We start from the raw sequence: 23,380 nt of genomic DNA on the forward strand, positions 1-23,380 counted from the left end.
CTCTCTCTCTCTCTCTCTCTCTCTCTCTCTCTCTCTCTCTCTCTCTCACTCGATGCTGTGCAAAAAACCAGCACTAGATAAAATAAAGTTTGCCTGTTAAATGTTTTTGTTCCGATATGTGTTATTACTATAACAACAGCGTTTTTTATTCGGTTTTCGATACTTCGGAAAGTGTTGCGCTCTTATACCCCAATACGATTCTATCGTAAAATTGGAGATAACAATTAAAACCGCGATGCACTTGTGCTATTTACTTGTTGTTGCTTTTTTTGTAGTAGCCCATCTTTGCGGTATACGACTACCAGTGAGTTCGCTATAAGTAGCTACGGCTGGTGGGATTTCAGTGTGATAGCAGGAAATCAACGAATATTCAAGTTTTCAATTCATTTTGTTGAGTAATTCGCTTTGAAAATTCACATCAATAGATGCAACACAGATTATGGCCACTATAAAGTATGAACGAGTCAAAATTAATCAACAAAAAACCTTATTGAAAATATGGAAAATGAAATATTGTTTTTTTCTCTGTTCGTTGCTGTTTCGCCAATAGAATTCTTCTGAAATAAGCACGCACCGCGACTATAAAGAATGAATTGAGAAAATCATTGAATTTTCAATCAGCGAAATGGCTGAGTGTTGGTGAATATCGTGCGAACTACAATTATTGAGTTATCACGAATAATTAAAGATTCTTCAAATTGTGCACAAATTTTTCATTTCAATATTTTTGCTTACTAATTCCAAATTTTATTCGCTTCTTTTTCCGAATTCCAAAATAAAAGCGTTCCTGCTCACGAGCTTTCGAATTTCGCTATGTCTTTTTCGTCTTTTTTTTCATAAACTATTCAATGCACGTTCACAAAACTTTATCAGTTCACAATAACAAATGAAACTGAACATTTTACATTTATATGTGTCTAGTGTGTGATTTTTTTTGTTATTCTGTCATTGTTGTTGTATGTTTTGCGCCCCTGGAAGATGTATTGCAAGTGACTGTGAATTTCGGAGAGTGTTTTTGTTATGTGCGATGTGTACGGTCGCACAGTCGACAATGATCTGACTGTATCGACGATGCTATTCAAGAGGTAATATGCAAGTAGTAATCTCTAGACAGACGTGTTATGATGGTCAAGGTTCATTATTTTAAACGACCTGCTCAGTACGATTGCCATTACCAATATACAATTATATACATGTTTTTTTTTCAACCATTTTTGCCACGGGAATTCACTTGAAATTGCCTGATGAAATGATTGATCGTATTTTTTCCAACAATTTTAGCTATTTAATTGGATCAATTTGCGGTTGACATCACATTTTTTGGGTGACTCTTCCTGATGGCGGTCTTTATCATCCGAAAAAAATGTTCCAATTGTTCTTTAAACAACTCTTTCAAACCATATCATTAAAGAGGGGATGGTCATAATTCGTATTCAACTCGAATCTATCTGCATTTCTACGCGACACCATTTGGTTTCAAACTCTTCTCCACAATCAAACAGCGAAAAAAGTCTCGCATATGCCCAAATATTATCGCCGGTATGCTTAAATAATAACAAAGCTTGTCATACACAAACATTGAGTTCAAACCGACAATACGTCTGATGTATATTATCGGTCGGGTGAATTATTATAAAGCACAAGCTGCATGGTTCGATGGCGATTGGAAATGAAAGAAGTGCGCGCGTATGTGACGCAGATGGATCCTAGTAACACGAGAATGAGAACCATTTTCATGGACGTCATTTGAACAATGCTCCAATAAATTATGAAATGGAATGTTGTTCAATTTTACAGATTCATGGTAACGTTCATTCTTATCTTTTCGTTTTTTTCTCTCTTTCGCCGAATGAACACTATGCTATACCTGAACCGCCAAAGTCCAAACACAGCCAAACTTGCATGCGACAAAAACTCAAGAGCTTGGAATATGCATAACATGAGACGTTTAGAAACCCGTTTTAATCATATCATAACTAAAAATATACACAGAAAAATTGGGTTCCATAGCGAGAATGAGAGAGTTCAGGTGCATTAGATCTTGGCCGCTTAGTGAACGGCAATAATAGTGATATGAATTTATTTTCAGATAATAAAAAACTTTAGGCAATTATTCAGTTATTCAAACGAAAAAAGAAAGAGAATAAAGATGTGAATTGGTTCAATTCGTTGAAAAACACTAACTTTAACGGTTGACAGTATTAAACATTCCATGCATTAAACCTTGATCAGTCAATAAATGATTCTATACTTGTTTTGAGACGGTTAGTTTTTTGTTATGTTTTATTTTATTGTTGGCGACAAAAATTCAATACCTTATTATTCATTCAAATAGAACAAGTATGTAAAGCGAATTGAATAAAACATACCAAGACGAGCATTGCGAAGTATTCATGATAAAAGCATCAGCTGGCGCACGTTTTTCTGTATCTCTCACAATCAATCACATTTGCAGATCTCATTATCGTTTTACTACTTTTTTGACGCCTTTTGACAGCCTCGCGGCAAAGACAACAGAAGTCCTGGCATTGTATTTCCCCTGGTTTTCCAGAATCAGGCCGGTTTTACCATGGTTTTCCGGACCCAATTCTGGTATGAAAGCCTCACTTTTATATCATCCCTCCCCTGACTGTATTCTCTTTGCAAAAGACTCACCATGGGCGGAATTTATGCCGTATTGGGTCTCTGACCAGCATGTTTCCAGCTTGCTGGGAACACATATTGGCATAAATGTAGGCTTCGTAATAAATAATAATAATAATAATAATAAGTCCTGATAATTTATTGGTTTTTATTGGATTCCCTATTTCAATGGGAACTCATGGAGGACCACCACAATTTCTACATTAATAATTTCTAAGGAACTGTAATAGTTTCTAGAAACAAATACAAATACTATGAAAATAGTTTCATCTGCTTTTGCTACTATCTTGACATTTAATTTGCTGATGAATTTTCGGCAACAGATGTGACATTATAGCATCCACAGGATCGCGGTCATAATCATGAATAGCAATCAAATTTATGTCTAGATCAATCGATAGTAGAGAAAAAAAGTATCGACTGCAATGAACTAGTCGAACAGCATTAGAATGTTACGTCGGTTTATTCAAATCATTAGGAAATAAAATCCTGACTATTTTGCTTTACAATTCGTATGCGGTGATCGGGTCATAAATCTGAACAAATCCTAAATTATGTTTCCATAAGATGGTGTTACAAAAATGTGTTTAATGGAGTTATTCCGACCTGTTTAGAGTTATAAAACCACAGATTATCTCAATATAGTTTCTGTATTATTTGCCGCGTTTCCAAGAAATCGCAGATGATATCGCTTGCATATGAATGTCACGTGTAACTTAGGGTAGGTTCGAACAAATACCAACATGTGCATTCATGCAGTTTGCACATCTTCCGGTTTCGTCACGAGTGTACTTTTTTTGCTCGTTTAGCACGGACCAAATTCTTTTTTGATATTTCGATGTTTAACATTTAGACCAAATAACCATACGAAAAAAAACATTCAATTAAAACAAAAACAAAAAACCGCCAGTTGTTCAAAACTTTTTCTAGAGAGCGAATGTCATGATCAAAAATGATCTGTATCAAAATCGTCGAATAGTTCGCATTTTTCCAACGAACATAAAACGAATAACAGGCAATTGTATGCTGTGAACGGAATGAATGCAAATGAATCTGATGGACAATTAAATATTGTTTCGTCATTAAATTCATGTTTTCAGCAGTTGCGTGATTGTCTCTCGTTGTTAATTTATTATCGGAATGTAAGAACGCTAGAATTTGAGAGAGAGAGAGAGAGAGAGAGAGAGAGACGGAGAGAAACCAGGCACGCTTGCTTTTCGTTTCGATTATAGCACCAGCATAATATGATATCCAGGTAATCGATATGATTGTTGTTATATATATGCGCAAAACAATGTACGGTTCAATTTAATGATGAAAAACGTAAGAGTAAAGGCGCATGAGGAAAGAATGTAAGAACATGTACGCTTTGGTAAAAGAACACAAAAAAACCAGTTCGTTTGTTCTATAGACGAGTTGATTTCATTCTCAATTGCAAATGAATCTGAACAAATAAATTGTTAAGCAAACCAATTGCCACACTTTAGTTTTGGCTTCAATCGATTTCCACTTGATGTTTTTTCTCTCTCGCGTCTTATTTTGTATTCCGTGTGTCGTTGCGCACTCGGTAAATACGACACTTAAACAAAGATGTAAAGCAAACACGTGCGACAAACGTTGAAAGACGAAAATAAAAGTTTCCAGCGTCAACACAAACAAAGCGAATGGCTGAGAATCCACAATCGATCGATCGAGTGTTTGACTGAACTGCCAATTGAAATGGGCTTTTGAAAGTGTACCGAAAGAGATGTATCTCAAAACTCCTTCTATTCCGATCAATTGAACATATCTCTTTTGGCATACAGCATCTCGAACTAATTGAAATTCGGCTGCGCAATTTAAAACATATTTTTTTGTTGATCGCTTTGTCTCACACACAAGAAGGTTACAGCCAGAGCGAATCGAGATGGCAAGAAGAAGAAGAAGAAGAAGAAGGAGGAGGAAAAAAACACAACACTTTAAATTAAAAGCACTTTTTCTGCTATCAATCACATGCCACTTAAGTAAGAGCTTGCACGATAGATCGGCCAGCCAATCCGAATCAGGCATTTGACAGCTTCCTTGCTTAGGATTGCGCTTTGAGAAGCTCTTACAGCAAGTTTGTTTCACATTCCCGTTTCACTGAATTGATACGAACTATTTTGGCTGGCTGATCGATTTGTATTTCATGCAGAGCATATTTGACCTCCAAATTTCTTTCGATTTGCTTTCGCGATTGTCGTCATTATCGTAAATTTGAATTCTATTCATTCCACCATGAATACAGACGAAAAAGATAGAGGGAGATACCCACCGATCATTGGAGTGTTTCGGTACTTGCTAAAAGCGACTTAAATCAACAGAATACGCCGAAGTGTTCTGTACTTGTTGATATCGAGAAAGGCTATTATGTGATGCAATGTAAAATTAATCTTCTTTCGAGACAATGATCTGCTCGGCGCATGAAATATGATCGCAAAAACGTGTAAAAACCCATTGCTCATTACGGGAATGATATGAATAAATGGAATGATTTATTTTGTTACATTCCGATTCAATGCGATTACCATACGCAACACTTATCAGAAAACATCTTGAAAATCGTATTGAAAAGTTGTCTTAATTAAATAAGCGAAATTCTTTGGCTCTCGTCTTACATCATGAAATATTTTCAACTGAGAATTCAACAATGGGTGTTTGTTGGTTTTTATTGTAACGTTTCATTTTTCACTTCAGCAGAAGGTTAAAAAAAGAAACACTCTGTAATTGGCGTTGAAGAGTGTCGATACCAGGGTTCATCAGTGATTTTGTGTAATGATTTCATGGCTTTTTATCTGTTATTGTTCGAAAAGCAGGTCATTTGAAGTCTTAGTGACAATGTGTGTATGGAAAATATTTTTAACGTTAAACAATTGGCACACAAAAGGAGCGTATGACTCGGCACATTCAGTTATAGTACATTACATTGACATTTATTCAAGCCGTATTTATATTTTTTGTGTCTATGTGTGCGTAGAAAAGAACACGCTCGAACTCTGACTTTTGGGCATAATTTCGGAGTTTAAATGGTTCAGTCCAATGTTACTTGGAAAATCGTTACAATCGAAAGTGCAAAACACTGCATTAATTGTCTCTTTAAATGTTCTGCGCTCTTAAAGAGAGAGAGAGAGGGAGAGAGAAAGAGAGAGAGAGAGAGAGAGAGAGAGAGAGAGAGAGAGATTGAGAGAGTGCAACAGGAGTAGTAAAAGATTGCTTTATTCAGTCGTGCTGTTTTTTCCCTTAAATTTTTATTTTCAAACGGTTTCTGATAAGATTTCGGCTTTGTGTTGTGATAAAAAAAATTGTGACTCCATTTCAAGTGGTGATAAAACAGATAATAAAAAAATCTGTTTCCAGAATGATTATGATTAATTGAGTTGCAAAATCAAAATAAACATGCTTTGTTGCATTCAAAAGCAGTCAAGTGACTTTAAAAAAAAACTGTCTCTTTCATAGACAAACACCTCCAGTTCCGTTTTGATTGTCTAAAAAAAATCATATAACCAAGCTGTTACCCAATAATTGTTCGAGCAGAGATGCAATGCGGAGACACTTTAATCCAGTGACCGAAAAATGCGCACTCATTAACTTTGATTCACTAGAATAAATGGCAAACTGTGTAGCTAATTAGCGTTCATACATTTCAACCGGAGATGATATATAGTGGATAAAATGATGAGCCACCACCACTTTTTATTCACACCAGAAAAAAAAACATTCCGATGGTGTCAGTTTTGATGGACTATCCTAAACCGCTTTTTTTTGTGGGTCCTTTTTGTTTCCGAACTAGTTTTTGCATTTTAATCCGATTCGGATTAAGTTCAACGGAATCGAGTTGATTATTGACGTGAACGGCGCACAAAACTGCCAAGTATGCCATAGTCGCAGGTCATATCATCCGATTAAAGCATCGGTAACTCAGATTTGGTGTTTTTGTCACTATCAATATGAAGCAAAGCAAAGCAAAGCAAAGTAGCACAATGACCAACTGGAAATTTTCATGATTGTTTACATTTTTTCTGCTATTCACCTTCCATGGCGTACTTTTGAATTCGCAAAAAAATACCAACAACAACAACAACAAAAAAACTACGGCCAATGGAATTTTGCACTCTCTACACTTCCCTCGTGGTTATCAATCAAAAACGAGTGATGTTTGAATTTTGCACACTTTTACCATTAGAGAGTTTGGACAGTTCAACATACCTTGCAAATTTTGTCTAGAATTCAATGGGGCGCAAATTTTCAAGAGAGATGGTCATTGAAATGATGATTATTGTTTCACAGTTTGCTGCCTTTTCTCTACTGCGTGCCATGCGTTCGGTTCATGTCCCACACATTTGTAGTAAACAACAACTCAATGTGAAAATATCGGAGGCTTATAAATCAAACAACCGAAGAAAAAAAGAAAGAAAGACATAAAACAGTATTCGGAGAATGAACAAAAAAAACGAGTCAACAAACAAAGAGATTATATCCGAGCATGAGCTGAAAAGCAAGAAGAAAAAATTTCCATTGGTTTGTTTTGAGTTAACTGGAAATTTATTGATAACACAAACACACTCGTTTATGTAAGCAATTCATGGGCGAACAACGACAAACCTTTGTACCTTTCTGCGCATGCAGTAATACTGTTTTACGATGTCAATTGCCGAAATAAAATTGACTCTGAACAGTCACACAATAGACTAATGCAACTGAACACTCGTTGGCCTGAATGTGGGTGACCTTTCACCCATTTATTGCTTCCTAAACATGTTGGGACGGTGTGCAAAGTTTTTTTTTCTTCTTTTTTCTCAAAACACAACACACATTTATGATCGGTGCCGATGCCGTTGCCGAAAATGTGTGAATGGAAGGGGATTTTATCTTAAATTTGACTGTCATCCTACTTGATGCAGATAGACACTGTTAAGTCACTGCCTTCGTCGATCCGTTAATTCGACATAAACGATGAGATTAACAAATAAAGCGCCAACTTGAACGCGATCACCGTACGCACCAGCCAATCAAACCAAACGACCTTGTCAATGTATTTTTTATTATAATTAGAATGCTCTTTCTCTTTTGGGCCACATTTCACGTTTTAATTCTCGAGTTCAATCGTTATATTGGCGTGTATCATGTCTACCATTGCGTGCCTTTTATGATGGGCAACAACAAAATCTCTTGAAATGTGTTCAACCGCATGTTTTTCTCTTCATTTTTCTTGATACCCTGGCTGATGTGAAATCATCAGGTGATGACTTGTGTCACTTATGTGCTCATATATTGTCTTAAATAACCCGAAAAGTAACGATAATTAAATCATATATTTTTCTATCTATCTTCCAGGAATTAACATAAAAAAACAGCTTCAAGGTGAATTTCATCAATACAAACGTTATATATCTGAAGTGTTGAGCTCGTTTTCTTGCAGAACTATTTTTGCATTAACACTTTGTTATCGAATCAAAAATTGATTTATTTGAATCAAATCTCGAATCGATTGCGATTGCGGTAGAGTTTCATGACGAGCCGGTTACAACCGGATAAAAGAAGACCGATGAAAAACTTGATCGTGACTGCGAGTGAATGCGTATCGAAAACAGCAAAAAATCATGTTACGTTAAAAGTAACTATGCAATTGCAGCACAGGCTATGCGAGCGGCCAGTGAGTGTCAGTGACGACAAAGCGCGAAGCACTAGCCACAATTGCCGCACAAAAACAAAACTGGTTACGAACATATGATCGTGCGATGTGTTTACATTTCTATGTAAATTGTGCACACATTGTGGCGAACGATAAAGGCGCAATGGCTTCGGTTTATGCGACAATTTCCATATGAGAAAAGAAAAAGAAACAAAAAGAAAAACGCCTCAGTGAACGGCGAATGGAACTTTGTACCCAATAATGTTCTCGTCGTGTCGTCTGATTTTTTTTGTCGATGTTGTTGCATGTCGAGTTCATGCAGAATAATGCGATCCAACAGCGGGATGCATATATGATTGTTGCTGTGTTCTCCAAGTGACGTTTTTATTTTGCTGTGCACGAGCCAAATGTGGCGCATAGAATAATTTTTATCGCATTTAATTGATGTTATATAAGCGAACGAAATCGTTTCACTTTTGCTCAATTAGATGTATTCACACCGCATGAAACCAGCATTGAGTGTTCAAAATTGAAAAGGTTCAATAAACCTATCGGTTTTGCGAATATGTCAGTATGAATTCGATTAGATATACAAATCTTTGCCAATTAATTAAAAAAAATAGAAACTTCCGTCTTTAGCGAGGATTTTTGCGTCAGTTTTTGAAATATCGTTTCGCTTTTTGTTCCACACATACGAGACCCATAAAATATTCACAAAAATAAACTTTTAAATGTATACATTTTTTGTTTGAATACAAATTCTACCATTCAAAATGCGCGAATATTGATTATCACTTGGCATAGGAAAGGAGACACGACAGAGAGATATCGAACTCAATCGTATACACAACAGAAGACCGAAAACTCGCAGACGATGAAAACGATGATAAAAGTGTAAGTTATCGCTGCCATGATATTGACTGAACTTGACACAAACACAAAGTTGCTAAATGTCGGCTTGTTTTGGGCGCGTTGCGATTTTGTCGTGAAAGAAACCTCCATTCGATTTGTGCATTGCCTTTGAAGGTTTTTTTTACTTAAATAATGTTAAATAGGCGTTCATTTATCCGTTTTGCACATCGACGAGATTAATTTCGGTGGAACTCATTTTGATTTCGGTTTTTCCGTTTTTTTTTCCTAAATCGTTTTTTTTCCTGTTTGACAATAAAAATAGGGACGAAAAACACATCTTCAATTCAAATGACATCGTAGTTTAACTATCATGTCAAAATATGAGAATAAATTACTATGGTAAAATTGTCTTCCGGATTGCAATTGACGTAATGAATGCTTCCTTGCATTTGTTTCCTGCGCACAACACACATCAATCTCTCTCTCTATTCCGAAATCATCGCTTATCACTATGCTGAAAATTTTGTTGCGAAATTGCATAGTAAACAGCAAAACAGCAGCACAGGCATGCGTTCAAAATAGCAAATGGCGCCATTATTCATTCCAGACGTGTGTCCATCATTCAAGAACAGTTTTTGTTGCCAATAACTTCGCATCACGCGTGATCAACATAAAATGTTTCTGTTATATTTCTGTTTCTTGTCATGTATTGTTTCTTTTGAATGTGTTCGGAATTCATCTCAGGTGCCAAAATGTTGAGCTTTACCGAGTGGAAATGGCGATGATTTGCGCAATCAATCACCGTAATTAATAGGCAGCATTCAGTGCGGCTGTGTGTGTGTGTTTTGATCAATTCCATTTTGGACAAAATGCAAATCGAAATTAGCTGTGCAGCCCCGAGCATTTGATGTGACCGTGCGTTTAATCGAACTTTGTGCGCCCAAATTGTGCGTATCATACGCTGCACTACACACGCTACAATATGCAAATGGCATTGATAATCCGAATGATATCACCTTAAATAATGCGGCAATAAACAGTTTTATCGTTTACTATAACTTAATTCGTAATTTTGTTGTTTCTTTTCGATCGAAAATTAATATTTGAATTCAGTGTTTTTGCGTCAACTTTGGGAACTGTTTCGAATACTTATTATTGATTGTGACAACAACAACGAAAAAAAAACACAAACAATATCCAACGCAATTGAGTTTACTGTTTCCGTGTGCACAAAACAAGAAAAGAACTTGTAAAACAGCACTGACGCCGTGTACGAACAGACGGCATTAAAACGAAAATAAAAATCAATTCAAACTTATCGATGATAATTTGTCAATGTTTTAATGGTTGATTTTTCAGTACGTCGTATCGGCATATGTGATTATTTTCAATCGGACAAAAATGAATTTTATCATTGGATGGTATTGTGGTCGTGAAACCAACCAGGTGACAGAGTATACGTCTCAAACGGTTGAATACATGAAACGCAAGCCTTTGAACATTTGAATCGATGGTAAAGAACAGCGATAGCTGAAAAAGAGACCGAAGAGCCAAGGACACATTGAAGACTTACGGTTACACATATCGTTCTATGATTTCAACCCGGTGGCGCCTTAAATTCACTCCTCAACAACAACAAAACCGAACTCAATCGATATGAGGTTATTGGCATACATTTCGAACACGTTGCGTTCGTTGAATGCGACGCACTACCATATGAATTGAATTGTTGTGTCGTCGTCGTGTCTTTTTTTCTGTTTATTACATTGTCATCACAATTACATATTATGCACGAAGTGTCGTACCACGTCGTTTTCATTGAATGTGTACTCAACTCATTCAAAATTGACTTTATCGAATGTTTATGCATAAGAATATGCTTAATTAAAATGGAGTAGCGGCTTAACTGGAGTGTGTGACATTTGCGAATCGAATATCATGGGTGCGATTGAGCGAATGAACGAACGAACGAACAAGTGTTGAGCATTCAACGGAATCTCCGTGAACTTATGGAATGGCAAATGTTGTGATTTTCGTCAAGGTGTTGGTTCTTGACACATTGAACCACTTTATAGCTATTTTACGTCACCAGATCCCTTGTACATGTGCGTCTGTAATCCGTCTGCGACACAAAGTCGCTGAGTGATTTGATTGTGCTGTGGTGATGTTCGTCTAGTGTACAAGAGATTTTGTCAAATCTTTTTATGGCATGTATTTATTTGTGTGCTTTTCCTCTATTCATTTAATCCGTAGATCAACTTTATTACGAGCTACAATCAGCAAAACATGTTCAAAAGAATCAAGCGATGATTGTGCACATTTCCGGAGATGGAGAGACCTCCCATCTGTGTATTGCATGCATTGGAAAACGGTAACTTTATCAAAGATTCGAGTTCAAGTCAAAATATATCATTAATTTGGATATTCTCAGCGAAATTTCGTAGTGGGAAGACAAGTTTAAAAATTGAAACACTCGAGAGAAAAAAACTATCGTTCAATTGAAAAAAAAAAAAACAATATTCAATTGAAATGCTAGGCATATAGTATTCAACTTGGCATTATGTGGTCAGTGAAAAAAAAACTCCAAAATCATTATAGAAGAGAAAAAAACGAGCGATTCTATTGTGTGTACATCATTTTCATTCAAAGAGTAACATAGTTAATACCGCAATTCTTTTTTTATTTCATTTGTAATTCTGTTGATTCACACAAACGCGCCGCCGCCACCGCCAGCCAGATGCTGCGATATCATACTCAACATTGAACATCACAAAACACAAAAATCGTTCGAAACAAAATTCAGAGTCAAAATCAAATGTATATAATTATTTCTAATGGGTTCCCTTTAACCAGATAATAAAGTTTAAAGCTGCAGCTTATATTGCGGAGCGAATCGACAAGCTAAAATTGTATTTTTCATTGTAGTTTCGACTGTAACGACAAAATCAACCGAAAACTGTCAAAGTCAATCCGAATCACCGGAATTTGTCTCGTTTTTTGTTTGGTTCGATATGAATGAAAAAAGAATGTTCAATACATGAGTTGTTGCGACTTTTTCTGTATTGAAATGAGGATATTACGTCAAATTGTGGGCAGAGCGAGGGATACAAATGTTCCCTAGACAGCAGCGTTTGAGTGGCACTTCGTGTGAAATTAAACGGTATTAGATGTCATTCGAATGTTATGGCATGAAATCAACGCAAATCAATTCGGTTCGCAACGAATTCCGACCATATAATCACACGTAATTTGAACAAATTTCAATTGGACCAACGATTTTATTCGAACTTGCGCTGCTCTTTGTAATGAGAGATCATTTACTTACCAATTTATGGGAATTGCTAACACGTTTTTTTAAAAATATATTTATATATGTAACTCGCACCGAATCAACAATTTAAAAATGCACTTGAGCGATGCCTCTCGAAAGCAGCTGCACACAAATTTTCAACATCAACAACAACAAAATTTCTCGTTCAGATCTAAAATAGAGAGAAACAGAGAGAGAAAAAAGGAAAAATGAAAAAAATCAGATTTGTTTGTTTGTTTTTTTTTCTACTTCGATGAAAATAAATTCTGGAAAGAATGGAGTTAAAACAAAATCACAATTATACAGTACAAAAGTACAATTCATCAGCGGCTTCGTGCAAATCCAACGAATTTGATTAATTATAATTTGCAATTCATTAATTACAAACTATTGTTTGTTGATAATGTACAATTTTTTTTTCGTACGCTATGCATTGCTTTTGTACTATCGCGACTATGATATCGACTTTGAGGCACACGACATGCACAATTGAATGCTCAACGCTACAAGTGAAATAGAAGATCGTGGCAGTTAATGAATATAAATGTTCTAGCGACGGCATTTAAATACAAATATTGACAATCATCTGACTTAAATAATCTGGATCTATTTCTGGTAGCACATGACAATTTTTTGAGGAAAGTCCTTTCGATTGAATCGAAACGCGTGCTCAACAATACCGAATTGATTTATTTAATAAATTATTTTGGCCATTGGAGAGATAAAGACAGGGACAAAATGTGGACAAAAAAAAGGAATACCGACCATGCACACAGGGTGGGAAAGAGATAGAGGAAGAGAGACACACACGAAAAAAGAGTGAAGGAACTTTTGTGTGTGTATACTGAAAAGGCTAATATGACATTGGTCACGTTTTGATGGTGATTGAATGGCATGTTTTTAATTGTTACGATGTCGCAACGTAATTAGACCTAGAATGACCAAACACAAAAATATTTTTGGGTTCTATTTATTAAATTGGTGGATTTTTTGTGTGTACATAGTTTTAATTGAATAAAAGCACGTTTTTGTGATTGGTTTTCGCGTTGTGCCAATTAGTAGAAATGTTGATTTCTTGCCTCTGTGGCAGGTCTTTATCGTTTGCAATATTTCAAATAAGTCACAAACCGGAAATTGACCAACAAATGAAGATAAAGTGTTTTGTGTGCTATTTTGTTTATTTGTTTGTTTTTTCTTCTCTGCGACGGAGATGCAACTGCAAGCGGCAAGTCTTTTGTGTAATTTTGTCGGGTGTTTTGATGGAAAACCATAAGACTAGAATCAACGAGCCAAATGTATTTGCAAACAAATTAAATTGATTGCGATCTCGATGCAAAGTGATTAGACGGCTCCGTCGCCCGAGTCGGTGTGCTTGTGTATATGTGCATGAGAAAATAAAATCGGGGAAAATTCACAACACAAACAAAAACGCACGCTCTCGATATGATATTGACCGTGAATTTCGAATTGTAATTATTGCACAACTGTTCACACCAGTTATTACGTAGCCGCCACAACAACACTGAATCGATTCATAGTCGTTGTGTTCGGACTTTGGTTTTGTTTTTATGAGTGGATAAATGCAAGTGTTTGCGCTTTTTCAGCGGGAGCAACGAAATGGGGAAAAAAATTTATGAATATATATCGAGCAAAAACAATATTTTCCACAGCTCTTTTTTCCACTTTAATTTGATCGAAGTTTATTGTTACTGTAAATTGTAGCCTTATCTTTTTCCGTCCGCTTGATTCTTCCTCTCATAAATATTTATTTATTTGTGCTGTACAATACGCAATTGAAATGAAGCGAGTGAGCGAAGAAAAAATGATTGTGTGTGAAAAATACAAACGCAAATTGTTTGCATTTAAATAGACTTGAAAAAGTGTTCGCACAAAAATATTCTGAGGTAAATAAATGGCAGAATAGGAAATAAATTTTGCGCATTCCATCGATTTGATGAGTGTACTGAACGAAATCGCTTGATTACGAAATCAATCGCCATCTCCAGTGAGTCTCTTGTGTCAATCGAGCGATCGACCAATCGGTCGATGTCGCATACACACCGGTAAAATGAGTGCACAGAGCATCCAATGTCAGTCAATAAACATCTTTTTTTTCTTTCTTTGTCAACAAAATGTCTCACATTCGCTATATCGTACAACAAACTCATCAATAACTCGCGCATGGATAACATGATACATATGACTAACATTGGAAACAATGAAGCAAGCAAGTAAACAAAAGCGCAAACATTCATCTGTTTCGGTAAAATAGTAATTATTTCGATGGCTGCTGAATTGTTGCTGTTGATTCAACGCTTTATTTTCAGTCTTTATTGCCGCTGACATTCAAGTGAAGAATAAATCTTCGCGCGAAAATAAATTATTCGATTGACTTTAAGTCGTCATGTCATTTCTAAGAATGCTATTTTAAAGCATTCTAGAGAGCAAATGAATTATATCGTCGTAAACTTTTCCATCATCATCAATAAAACACAATGAATGAGAGTAGTGATAAGCTCTGTTTGGGTTCTGTTTCAACGGTTTTATTTTGGGCACGTTCTTGTATATTTTTAACAGTCCTACTCGATCGTGGATTTATTTCCAGTATAATCAACATTTTTGCGCATACATTTCCTCTTTCTCCCACTTTGATTCGAATTCATTTGTACAACGGATATCATATTCGTCAATCGGCAGCATGTAAATGGAAAAAAGATCACTGAACACACCATTCGATTCGATACATGTTTTCGTTGTGATATTCGAAGCGCATCTAAACATAACCACTTTTATTATTAGCTATTATGAAGCGCAAGAGTGGTGACATCTTTTGTCTGACGATTTCATTCAATTATTATAATATTTGCAAACGAGTTTCGGCATTTGTGGATATATGATATTTTGATTGGATTTTTATTTTCAATTCCGACAAAAAATAGACTGTGCGTATTATTTTCGGACCTTTTCACTACTTTCAAATCTCAACTCTATTCGATTAACAACTCCAACTTGAATCTCGCTAATCATTGTATTGTACAAAGCGGCGATTCCGGTACTTATTCATTTTTGATGAATCCGAAAAGCAGCACAGCGACGGCCGAACGAATTAGTTGCCAAACATTTGAAATCATCATTCAGATATTTGATTCTATGACCAATTCCAAATACTATTTTCGCGCTCGATAAATTTTTACCATGGATTTCAAGGTATTAAAGAAATTTCTGTGGTCATGTAATCATACCCATGTTTTTTGATGTTTCAATGATAACGAACGCTTTCACAAAAAATAAACATCAATCATCACTCGTCTTTCATAATGCAAAAAAGAGTTTGTTGTTCGAGCAAATATTTATGAAATCGAATCAATGCGATCAAATGTTATGGTTTACTGCACGCATATGCAGAAAAAATGATCAATTTTTAATCGTATTATTGAATTAGAGTGTTGGAAATAAATTATTGCCATGAATTATCACGTTGAACATTTATCCGCTATTAATTGGTTAATTCTTGTATTTTGACTGGCGGCATTTTAGAAGTGTATTAACATCTGTATTCGATAAATTATTTCAATTATCTCCGTTCTAAAACGTGAATGCATATTACTTTCGTGACACTATTTGCTAATTATCAGCAATTTAATTGAATGGTTCCGCTGTGCATCAGGTGGCAACCAATGAGCTGGCCAAATGAATGAGAAAAAAGCAGAGAAATTTTGATTGGAGGAGCCTCAGTGAATTGGCACATTTCGTACCGAATATTCGCAATGGTTGTTTGATTAAAATACAGGTTTTTGAGTGCCGTTCGAGTCTACTGGTACAATTTTAACGGCTAATTGATCCCAAACACCTACCGTCCACCTCACTAAACCCAAATCGAAATAACAATAATAAAACCAATTTGAAACCATGTGATGAATTTCAATTAGCGTAATCACACAAACGCTTGAATGAATGTGATAAATCTGTAACATGGCTAACTATCCCACAGCACCGCATTCGCAACGATTCAGTGCTATGGAATTTTATCTAAACAGCGTAGATCCGTAAAAGAAATCAGAGCAAAAATATTTATATGGTCTTAAAATTTGCATAGAAATCGGTGTTTAGATTTGCGTAAGGTGTGAACAGTTTTTTTTTTGCATACGAGAATGTCCGCTTTATATCGTATTTTTGCACGTTTCTTTGTAGTTGTCATTCGGTGGTTTATCTATTTGTTTTCATAAAATGATAGCGAAATCGGTCCATTCGCATCATGTTTGTTTGACGCATGCAACGACAAAAGGAAATCGATCGGTATGGAGCCAGCATTCAACATATTTTTCGTTCGCGTGTATATTTTGCGAGCTCACGTTTTTAGTGCGTAAAACTTTTATGGCTCGCTTTCAGAGAGACGTATACAAAAGCGAAATACCAAAGCACAGCAGTATTTCGAAGTTGACACAAATAATCGGTGAAATATTTACAAACAGAAAAAATGAGACGACTCTAGCGAAATGCGATGTGCAACAACAGCGACAACAACAACAAAGTGTGTGTAGTAATTTCATCAAAGTCCAACCAACGGTGAGCAATTTTAACGTCTTTCCTTCTCTTTTGTTCCTCTTTACACCTCTAAGGCGTTGTTGTACGTTTTTTCTTGATAATGCTAAATATTTTCAATTGTTTCTCCATGCGATTCTTTTCCCCATTCCGCCGCGCCTCTTTGCGTGCAATACTTTCGATGTTCAGAAAAATTTCTTTGTATGAAGCAAGTTAGCAATGACACAGAGAAATAAATTTGAATAGTAAAATATATATGGCTAAAATGTAGTAACGCAGAAAGAAGCAACGACAGCTGACCAATCCCGAATTGGTGAATTTTGTCGCCGTTGTTTGTTTCTTCGTTTTTTTGGTGATTTTATTTTTGTTATGGTTGGTTTGAGGCGTCAACGGGTTTCTTTCCTCATCGCCGCTTCTAAGGCGACGTCAAGCGTTCATAAACACAGCTGATTGGAATCGAAATTACAATTTAGCGGGTGTAATAATTTTGCAATCAATTGAAAAAAAGTTGAAGGACATTTTGCTTAATCGCGCGTCATACAAATAAACACAAACATGTGTTTGAAACAGTTTTTTTGATTGTGTCTCTCTCTCCCTCTCACCAATGCCATGTGAATGCAGTTCAAGAAGAAAGTTCAATATGATTTATGTATTGCAACATGTTCGATGACTCAATTGTCAGCTATTTACGCATTCCGAATCGATGTTTGATTAATTAAGTGTTGTTTTGCGCTGTTTTCGTCTTTGCCTTCGATTGAGTCGACACTATTTCACACGTTTCAATAAACTTAGGCAGCGTCTTGTATTTACATGATACACGAAGCACGTGATCTTTTTTAAAGAAAAATTTCTTCGGAGTATCCCCATGATTCAATTTACTTGGGATTGCTAGTTTTTTTTTATAGCAGCTGAATGAAAATAGAACTAAGGCCCGAGAGTGAAACAACTCATAACGCGATCGATGTATTAATGAATTTATTGGTTGAATAAAAATATGAGGATTCAAATGCTCGACTGCCGACAGAACATTGTGTATTCTGTAGAAAGAACACAAAAAATTAACGTTCCATTGACACCGAGGCTGCTCGACTACTGTACTGTCTATGATTATTGGTTCTGTGTTCTACAAGTAATTCTAGTTAAAAGCAGATATATGCAAAGAAACTGAATTTAAAACATATAATTAATTGTTATTGTTATTGCTATTATCATTGACTGCGGCGAATAGCATCCAAACAAGTAGAACTAAGACTACTAAAAAATTCATCATCTGTGCTCAAAATGAACAATTTTTGGAACGTACATCATTCAAATTTACCGAAATAAGAAGAAAAAAAAATTGGTTGCGTTGACTGTTATTCAATTCAAATGCTTCAATTGAACAACGACGCTTTTTTCAGTTAAGTTTTGCTGTGGTATTGAGTCATTAACTATTTGTTCTGTGTTTATTACTCATCTCTCTAAATGCAAATGCATATTACCAAATGTCACCTCAGCTATCAGTTTATTCAAACTTATTTTTTTTTTTCTCGTGTCGTTCATTTTATTTGGAAATTTTTTATGGAATTGCACAACCGGAGTTTTTCCTCAATAAATTCTTTGTTGTGACTTGAAATCACCATATTCATATATGTTTAAGGAGCGAACGGTGATCATCGTGCAATTTCATACCATTTTTCGTCCGAATTCATTTGGTAGAAACTCAAAAAATGCAAATTATTCGACGAAAATTTATATTCATTATTTTAAATTTGATGTGGTGTTGAGGCGAATTTCCAGCGACAAGGAATGTGCCAATGCGACATACTTGTTTACTTCGTTTAAAAACAGGCAATTAAATTGTTTTCAGTCATATGGTTTTTCATGAATTTTGCCATGATAATGGGAATGCCTAATTGTCTGGATTCCATTGATTGAATTTCGCATTTGATCGAATTTGAAGACGAACGGTATAAAATTTAGAATTTATGACCGTTTTTGGAACGGCGCACGTGCATATTTATAGCCGAGTTGTGAATACGGCCACTTGGCAATGTTCTTGACAAATTGTTAATTTAAATGTGAGTCGCGAGTGAAACCCGATTTGAGCAACAGCAACAACAAAAATGTGTTATCTCTGGAAATTCGAATTTTCGTTAATTGAGCCGAACCGCGAGATTCAATCGATGCGGGCAATCGCTAACAACAATATTGCTAGACAAATCAATTTTATCAATGACAACAAAATAATCGTTCTGTTTGCATGCGTCGAAATAAATTACTAAAGTAAATGGCGGATTTTTTCAGTTAATTTTTTGTATTGCATTTCGTTTGCATTTGATTGAGTGAATAAAAAGCGTGTCGAATGGCTTCTAATAGAAATTGAATATTTGAATCAGATCATAAACGTCTCGGAAAAAAAGTACGTGACTGATTCGTGTGAATTGCAATTGATTGTTTGCCAGCACACACACACACATGATCTCAAAATCAAAATATACAATTTCCAAACGGCAAACGGATTTTTTTGTCAAACCGTTTTTATCTGGTCATTGTTGTCGTTTGCATATGATACGAAGATTACCTTGAATGGGTTAGACGACACACATCTTGCAAAAAATGATTTTGTTTCATTCAATAAATTATAAGTTCACAAACTTGGTGTGTTTGTTGTTATTTTTACTGTTCCTATTTCCGAGAAAAGATAGAGTGTGCAGGTGCATTTGTAGAAGAAAACCATATTTCTTCTTATTTACAGTTATTCACTTAATCATTTTGAAAAATGCGAAGCGCAATATGTGGTGGTGACGAGAAAAAAAAGTTTACTCTTTTTTTAGTTGGCATTTATCTACTGAAGTTTGACTACAAATCAATATTGATATCGTTAAACGTGACCTGAAACGGCCTTTAAATGTTGCCTGGGTTTTAGTTTGGCCGAACCAATATTACATTCAATGCTTTTTTGTGTCAGCGTTTGTCAAACTGAAATTCGCCGATGGTGTCGAATTCAATAATCTGGAGAAACAAGTTTAACATTCTTCTTCAATGGACATTTTCACACATTCACATGCGTCGTCGAGATAAAAGAGACATACGTTATATAAAAATGCAAAAAAAAAAACGTTTCGAGTGACATGACAACGGTATGTATATATTTGCGTGCAGGCCGCATATTGGCCCATAACCAGGTAGCGTGGACATTTGTTTGTATGCTGACATGCGCATTAGATTCAAGCTTGCATGCAAATATGCCCAGTATTTCGGCGCGATCACTCTTCCTATGTCTCTATTTTTCTATTTCTCTCTTTCCCTCTATGCCTCTTCCATTGGCCATTTTCGCGAATCGCTTTGAAATAGCAATTCGCAAAATTCGGTCGTTTCTCGAATTCATATCACCAAAAAATAATGATCAATCAAAACAAAACTGGATTTTCAGCTTGTTTTCTCTATTGTCGTCAATTCGAGATGCGCCACACTACCACAAATATTTACATTGATCTACTTTATTTGTTCCCGCAAAGCATTTCATTTCAGTTCTGTGTGTGTTTTGGCGTGGATTTTGCGCATGAAATAAAAACCCAAAGCTTATCGCAATACGAATCGTATATTTCTTCATTTTCTTCGGAACATAAAAATGTCAATTGTTCGCAATGAAATTGTCGTGGAATTGTCAAATTCACCCAAAATAAAATCGAGCCCGGCTTGTTTTCTCTTAATTACATGCCGAATACAATGGCCAATGATATGTCTAAATTATTTATTCAAATGTTTGGCTGAAATGAAACGGTTATGGATGTGTATGGACGCGCGCGTCACATGCAAACACAATCAATCTAAACACGACGGCTGAATCTGCCTGAAAATAGACACAGAAAAATGATGTGTGAATACTTGAAACACTTGCGATTTCAATTTAAACGAACGAATTAATTGGGAAGAGAGAAAAAAAACTTATGCGCAAATGGGAATCGGTTTTGGGTATTATTATTTAAGCGCCAATACAAACATTTTGTTTGAAATGTTTCCGCCGAATTGAATCAATTGAAAAATATAATATCTAACAAGTCGCGTAAAATCGATTATTTAATCAATCACTTTCATCTGTATTTTTTTCGCTACGCAATGCAATCAAAACCGCGCGCAGCTTATTAAATTTCAAGAGAATAAAGTACTGTGCTGGGTCGCTGTGCAGCAAGTCCATGGCCAAATCTGCTTTAAACTGTGTTTTGTCGGGTTTTTAATTCGATGTCAATAGCCTAATGTGAATGTCTCTTGTAAAAATACTTTGAAAATAAAATTTGATATATGAATAAAATCACTTTTTGGCACCACACAAAACACTTGAAATCGTCTCATTCCCGAGATTATTAACAGTGTTTCAATTTTCGAATACGTGTTTATAACCGGTATGAATGGAACAATGTAACTCGGCAATTGATCACATTATAACATGGCGATTTTATTGAAGAAAAATTTCAAAAATTACAACACGATCGAGTGAGTGAGTGTTTAATAGAGAGCGCCTCGGAATTTAAATAAGTAACTGAGAAAGGGCCAAAGTCAGGAAAACCCAATGACCAGCAGTTGATCGGTATTTTTTTTCTACAGCGAAATACAAATCGTTACAATCGCTCTGTACTATCTTTTCTGTTGATAAAAAGGAATGGTCGTCGATAAGAGGACGGGGTTCAGGAATTGAACAAGATAATTATTATTGGCATAAACAGATTCTCCCAATAAAAATGACAATAATAATGAGTGAATGTTTTGAAGTATATATTGATTTATCTGTCATGTATTTAGCTAATTATAAAGAAAACGACCATCGAAGCAACTTATATCAACGCATATTGACCATTCGCACCACATCACAATTTAATTATAAATTTTAAGTCGAATATTTCATTTGTTTCATGAAATTTATAAAGGTTGTCACACGCCACCAATCCCTCGTTTGATGACTCAAAATCATTTCGATATTCTTGGAATCAATCCAGTTGTTCTTTTCATTGAATCGAAAAAATCCATAAGTGACACATACGCAACGCGAGATAGAGTGTATGTTATTTGTATGCGACAGAATTCAAATTTAAATGCGGGAAAACTGTTATCGATTTAATTAAAAAAAAAAACAAATATGACGTCTATGTTGACCTTGCCGACTATGTTTTTTTTCTCTTTTTTTTAATTTATCCGATATTTTTACTGCATTTCAATCAAATGCAGTGAACTTACTCAACGGATTGCAAATCAGGCGCTCGACCTTAGACCAAACAAAAAGCAAACAAACAATTCTACGCAAAATGCAAAGCAACATGCGGACTACTGTTCACAGCTACGAATATTTTCACTTTAAATTGACGCACAATAAACAAAGTGATTAGTTTAATTGAAAGCTGTGGAGGCAGCTGCGACGGTTTATCACATCTTATATTGATATGGTTTGCATTTTATTTAAAATACCACCGCATGGTAATTATTTATTTGTTTTACCATTTTTTTTGTTTAAATTTTCATCCAAATGAATATTGGATCATCTAATTCGAAAATAATTCTAAGCACCCTAAAAAGTTGTAGGGCTCTTATAAAAACCCACATAAGCCACGGATATAAACAAAAATCATTTGGAATATCCTAGCTTAGATATTTATGTGTTGTGATGGTCAGCGTCGCCAACTGATTATAGAATAAAACGCGTGTTGTTTTTCGGAATCCAAGAAAATCAATGAAGAGGACATTTCAGGTGTACACTTTCATTTACCTAAGACTCTATTTTTTTTACGTGGCTTGGCTTTGAACTTGTATCCGATAAATTTACTCGAAATTAAAAATGAATAAATAATTGGGGAAATGTGGAAACCTTTTTACAATGAACGATACAAATGGAAACGGAATTAACGTGGAAAATCGTTAAAAAGACAGTATTCAATAGCGGAGTAGCAATCAGTGTTTCCGAGAGAGAGAGAAAAAAAGAACACTAGAAATAAATCTCAGGTTGGCACGTGGTGTAGACCGCATTTAGACTGACATTACATTGCGTGTTAGCGGTGTATTGTGGCGGTATCTTCCACTTTTACACACACTAAAATTAAACATCTGTTAGTCACACGAATCGAAAAACAATTTTCGAACTTGAAAAACGATTTATTAGCTATCGAAAATACCGAATCGGGCGAGTTTTGGGTGCTGATAAACTTTTTATTACAATATTTTATTTGATTAGACGCAATAGCATACAAATAAATCGATTGCTGGATAGAATCCATTTCAAGAATAAGCTAAAACAATATAAAAATGTATTTTTAATCAAGCGAATCGCCGAAATCGTCGTCGTCGTTGTTGTTGTCGTTGGCGGCGACGCTGAAATCAGGTGTAGAATAATGCATTTAATGAACTTTGACCAA

The 23,380-nt window shown here is 35.5% G+C and overlaps 1 protein-coding gene across 4 annotated transcripts in view; it reads right to left on the reverse strand.

Annotated features, from left to right (window-relative positions):
- The window catches only part of LOC129569987 (UNC93-like protein), a 32,006-nt gene that overhangs the window by 3,726 nt on the left and 4,900 nt on the right, over positions 1–23,380 (reverse strand). The window contains exon 2 of one of the 4 annotated variants that reach the window (XM_055449315.1): positions 12,471–12,627. The gene's annotated coding sequence lies outside the window, so the exon portion shown is untranslated. Of the gene's footprint in view, positions 1–735; positions 1,054–2,369; positions 2,486–6,867; positions 7,035–12,470; positions 12,628–23,380 lie in introns of those variants that run through there. The other 3 variants (XM_055449313.1, XM_055449316.1, XM_055449314.1) reach the window with 3 other exon arrangements.

This window comes from Sitodiplosis mosellana, unplaced genomic scaffold (assembly GCF_009176505.1).
Source record: "Sitodiplosis mosellana isolate CC-2019 unplaced genomic scaffold, AAFC_SMos_1.0 Smas_scaffold_47, whole genome shotgun sequence".
NCBI classification, from domain to species: domain Eukaryota; kingdom Metazoa; phylum Arthropoda; class Insecta; order Diptera; family Cecidomyiidae; genus Sitodiplosis; species Sitodiplosis mosellana.